Raw genomic sequence first — 6059 nt, 5'->3', positions numbered from 1 at the left:
CCCTACTGGTGAACTGGGATAGAATATCAGTGGAAGGGAATGCTCTGGTGAGCATACTATCTCAGACATTTGAGAGCTTCAGAGTAGTAGCAACTATAATGACTATAGAACCAAATGGCTCTTACTTGATGTTATTGATGCATTACAAAAAAAATATATAAACGGGAAAATGGAGGATGATTAATTATTAATTCAAAGCAAAGTATGAAAGCCAGAAGCCCTCCCTGGTAAAATATAAAAAGAATCTTCTCTCCAGCATCCTGGAGGTAGGAAATGCTGAGGATCAGACCCAGAATTTAAGAGTAGAAAAGCTCCCAAGAAGATTGAATTCTCAACTCCAACAAGTTAACTATGCCAAGGTCAGGTAACTATTGAGAAGGAGTGAGAATTTAAAATTTTGTTTTGAATATTTGTGTCTAGAAACTAAAATATATTAAATCCCATGTGCTCCGGAACCCTCTGGTCCTGCAAAAGTGACTCATTGCTCTTCATACATGGCCGGTGTTCCTTCTATTTGGTAGCACATAAAGTTAGAATTTACTGAAATGGTACACTCTCCATGACTCAATATTCAAAGCTCTAGCAAGCACCTAGGAGAAAGATGCTAACATTTTATTAGATTTGCTCTTAGAATCACAGAAAAAGCAATGGCCCATGCTAAGTGAAAGTGACCAAAATGCCATAGAAGACAGTAGAAGAATTCAAAAGGCTCAGAGAAGTGAACATGCTAGGGCAGGTATACCATGTAAAGTCAGAAAAGTCAGAAAATCTGCCAGATTACTATGTTCCATAGAAAAGACCTGGAGGACCTTCTGTTTATCAAAGTGGTAAGAAATTGTGAGAAAGTCACCAGCATTATTAAGAAGCTCAATGATAGCTGTCCCCTATAGGGCAAGGATAACTGTGGGAGATGCTCTTACAGCAATAGATTTTCTGATAGCAAAGGGGATAATCTAATCCCAAAACAGTAAAGGCCATATGGCGTTACTTAACCATCAGAAACAATATTGGAGCAATTATTCTAATGAACAGCAAACCTGGACTGACAGAAAGAGTGGCCTGACTCAGAGAGCCTTGGAAATGGCTGACAGTGTTCCTAGGGATAAAATAAGGTGCTGTTCAATGAGCACAAAGGAAAGTTTTGGATGATCAGGAAGTTAAGTCCACCAAAACACTCATAATTGCATGCAGAGTATCCAGACCTGAGACAATTTTCAGATCCAGAACCCCTTGATTAAACAATAGGCCATGTCCCCACAAGAAAGAACTCTATCTTACTACAGAAAGGATATGAAGTAAAATTTCTTCCAGCACTTTACTCAAGGGATCTATGGCCAGTTATTCAACTTTATACTGAGGAAAGAGAAATAGGCATACTTTTTGACTCTTGGACACAGTGTCTGAGTTGACAATGATATCCAGAAAACTAAAATATCAACATGTCTACTCTCTACCTTCACCTTTGTCAGAATGAGGCAATGTAGAGGTCAGGAGATAATCTATGGCCTAGGTATGGCTTCAGAGTGTCCAATAGATGCAAATCTGTCATATAGTAATTTCCCTGGTTCCTTGAGTGTATGATTGGAATTGATATAGTATAGTTGTCAAAATTTCCACATTAGTTTCATAATTTGTGAGGCAAGAGATATCATAGTGGAGAAAGCCACATGGAAGCCTCTGAAACTAATTTCACTCTCAGCCAAGATGTTAAATTTAGTAATTAGATTGTTATCTCAATGAGAATTTGCTAAATACTTAAAAGATAAAGGGCCAATGGTCCCCATTATATCCCAATTTACTTTTTCATGCTGGCCCTCTCACAAACCAGACAGATCCTGAAGGATAACAACGGACTGTTGCAAACTCAACCAACTAGTAGCCCCAGTTGCAACTTCGGTGCCTGATATGCTATTTTTGTTAGAGAAAAATCAATAGACCTGAGGTAAACTACAACTTGAACACATTTTCTCCCATACCTATTAAGAAGTAGTTCACATTCACATGGGAATGACTACAGTATACATCTCAAAATTTCCCCCAGGCCTAGGTTTACCTTGCTGCACTTTGTTTTATTGTCTGAAGTACTCTACAACATTTTGATAGTCTTAAGAATATTACATTATTCCATACAATGAATGTATGCCGTCCCTACACGTGAAGTTCTATATGCCCCATGGTCTGGGGCATGCCAGGACACATCCTTTGTAAAGGACAAAGTACGGTATCGCATCTCCCACCATGAAGGAAACAATATCTGGTTGTATTATTCAGGATCTAAAAGCAGTATAATCCAGATCTGGAAATATTGCTCCAAATCCTGTAAACCTATCATTTACTCAAATACAAAATACATTTATTGAACTACACAAAAGGCCCTCAGGTTTGAGTGGCACCAAGAAAAGAATAGAGCTCTACAGCCGGTCCAGTTTTCAAAGCAAGCATCTCTGCCTCTTGGGCTATATTATCCAACAGACTCTATGGTTTAAGAGATATTACATATGGTGGGAAAAGATACAAAGTGGAGAATTAGGAAAATAAGAACATAGACACCTAGAGTTCTTGATCAAGCCATGCCATCGGCAGCAAAGTTAAATATTTGAAAATAATCTATATTGTCTTCCTGGGTCTTGGTGGAGATACTTCAAATGTCCAAGCAGCAATAATATCCCATAGTGAATTACATTCTGTCCTAATGTAGGGTGGACCCAAAAACAATCTCTTGTAAGATGGAAATGAAAGACGTGGGATCAGGCATGAGCAGGTACAGATTTTGATTGCTCTCTATTTGAGCTCCCAACTGTGACTATGTCAGGAGAGGATCCCTTAAGACTAAATGATGGGAGGAGGGGAAGCCAACCTGGAATCATAGATACATCAGCTAATTATGTGAATTGGAGAGAAAAAAAATTGCTTATGCAGGTTATCTTCACCCAGGGATGGCAATGAAAGTCAGCTATAGGGAAAATTCTTGCGAGTGTCAGTTTCTGACAGTGCAGGCCATCCATTTTGTGTGGGGAAATGGCCTGAAATAAGAATATAATCTCATAGGTAGTGGTGAGTGACTTGGCTTTTAGGTCATAGACATGGAAAAACATTGGAAAACTAGAAGGTTTGGGTAAAATATCTATAGATAGATCTATGGTATTTCTTTGTACTGTTGTTAATACCCACTCAAGAGCATCCACTACACTAATAACAAAGGCAGAATGACTCAGCCATTTGATATCAGCCAGCCTCTGTCATTGGCCATCACAGTGCTCTGGACTCATAAACAGAGTAGTTTTGATGGAAAGGATAGAGACGACACATGGGTCCAGTAAGCACTGCCTTCCATTCACTATGGTTGATTTAGCTACCAGTACTGAATGATGAATGTCTAAATATTTAGCAACAGAGACCAAATTCCAGGTCCCAAAATACAGTGAGACACTAGTAAATGTGTAATAACTGATTATCATTTAAAAATATTTTATTTCCGTAGTATTATATATTTCTATTCCCAGCATAATGAATTTCATGTTACCAACCAGATTTTACTAAAAAGAGTGTTAAGAGAGGCACACTATCACCTCAGCTATAGCACAGCTCTGCCAGTTTGGCACCATTCCTTCTGGACACCAACCAGGAACTTGGTGGCAAGTTGATCACACTGAAGACTTTCCATCCTGGAATTGACTGAGATTGAGATTGTACGTGTGTGTGTATATATGTATGTATATGTGTGTATGTATATATGTGTGCATGTATGTATGTGTGTGTGTGTGTATCTCACAGCTGCTTTCATCAGTAGCTGCTACTTCTTTTACCCACAGTTTCAACAAGCAATGAGCACTAATATCTGAAGGGTAATAGAACACTTGATCCTCTGGCATAGAATCCCATATGACATCCTACTGAATAAAAGAGAGCCTCTTCCCAGTAATGTGGCTGTGGGAACATGATCAGGGGATATAGTGGTTCTGTCACATAACATACCACACAGAAGCTGCTGGTCTAATAGAACAATTAAATGGATTTTGAAGGTGCAGCTAATTGCTTACAAATGATAATCTTGAGAGTATGAGGCATTATTTTCCAGGACTCAGAATATACCCCAAACCAATGACAATTATCTTTAATAGGTTGGATGCATGGAACAAAGAACATGAATGTAGGAAAAACACATGGTTTTTAAGAGTCTTAGTTTCCTGTTTGGGAAATTATTGCTTCCAGTTTCTGAAATTTTAGGTTCTGCAGTTCTAAATGTCTCATTTTCATAGAAAGTAACCACTTCTAGGAGGGAGCACAAGAGTACCATTGAATTACAAACTCTCATTCCCCAGCTGCAAAGACTATTGACTACTGAGAGTTCACAGCTGAAATGCCCTCTGATGAAAGTCGCTGCCTCACCCAAGGTTGCACCTACTTCTCAGGGACATATGCATCAAATGTCCTCTCCATCTTACCTCAATTTGTGACACCTCTGAAGGGCTATCCCAGATCCAGAGTCCCACTTATGTCAAATGAGTCTTCTGCTGCAACTGTACACAGCTCAAATTCTCCCCCTGCCTAGTTCTGCTTCCCTCACTCCCTCAGAGATCCTGGTTCCAAGAGCACTTCTTATCAAACCACTTGCTTAAGGATCTCCATTTTAGTATCCACCTCCAGGGAAATCCAAACTATGATATATGATTTCAATCTCATATTCAGAAACTTGTCTCAAATCCTCTACCCTTTATTTTTTGGGCTACTTCATATCAAAAGTTCAAAGATTTTTTTTTTCAGTCTTGCTTACTCTAACTTAAAAAAAATACTAGAAGCAGTGTTCATGCAATCTCCCATTCAATTTTCAGAGTACATTTATATGTGCTAAAAATGACTATATTATCAAGAGCAAATATCCAGCTCAGAATGAAATTATCCCATTTTCCTGCCACCTCACATAGATAGAAAACAGTCTGACTTCTCAGGAGGTCTGAGTGTTACAAAGGAAAAATAGCCATAAAACTACTGCTCAATTTAAAACAAAGCCACATACCTTTTAGCCAAGTCCCACATGTCATCCCTTGATCTATAATTGCATCACTATAAATAGCAGTTTCCTTTTTCTTCTAAAATTGCTACAAAGATTAATGTACAGGTTTTCTTATAATTTTAACAAATGTATAGGTGGTGAGGACTTCCTCTCTTTCTAAGTGTGAAACAGGCTTTTGTGAATTATAAAGACTATCTGACTTTTTAACACATCATTAAATCTTTATGTACTTTTAGAACTTTCTGAAAAATCTACTCACTTTTTCAATCTATTCAGGATATAAGTACTGCTAAAATAAATAGGGTGTTAAAATAAAACTTCTAACTAGGCTATTATATAGGTAATATAAACAGTACTGCCAGGTAAAATTTTTCTTGTTAAATTGTCCCAGCCTCTTACTTTTCTTTCTTAAAGTTGTCTAGCATGATGAAAATTTATAAATCTCAGGTACTGGCTTTACTTTGCCTTTCTTTTTTTCTCCCCTATTTTCCAAAGAACTGATTCCAGAGGAAAGAAGCAGTCAATGTTCTGATTGGCTCTTAAACCAGGTATTTTAAAGTAACTGGGAAAAAATAGAAATGGGTAACAAGACAAATGTGTCTCCATATTTGTTGAAGTCTATGAATAGGAAATTATAGTCAAAGTGTTTCTTGACACATCGATACGTGATGTATGAGCAAGATATATCGGAGCAAGGTATCAATTTCATTGCAAATGGCACACTACAATATCAATGTCTTGAATCATTCTCTATCCCCATAACTCACCCTTCTTCCCACCTTATTCTTAACGTCCCTCCATTCTAATTATCATCCAGTCCTAAAGTCAATTTAATTACAGATCTTATCTCCCATTTTTTCTTTAATATTCCATAAACTACTTCCACCATACATGAAATTGCTGTTATTTTTAAAAAGATGTGAACATAACTTTAGTGTTCTTTTTCACATGTAATAAAATATATTTAATCATAACATCCAATGAAATACACCATTTAATGTGTATTTAGAGAAATTAAGTTTAGGAAAATATGAATACTACCTAT

Source organism: Pteropus alecto, unplaced genomic scaffold, assembly GCF_000325575.1.
Source record: "Pteropus alecto unplaced genomic scaffold, ASM32557v1 scaffold69, whole genome shotgun sequence".
Lineage (NCBI taxonomy): Eukaryota > Metazoa > Chordata > Mammalia > Chiroptera > Pteropodidae > Pteropus > Pteropus alecto.
The sequence above is the reverse complement of the archived record's forward strand: the minus strand, read 5'-3'. Positions refer to the sequence as shown.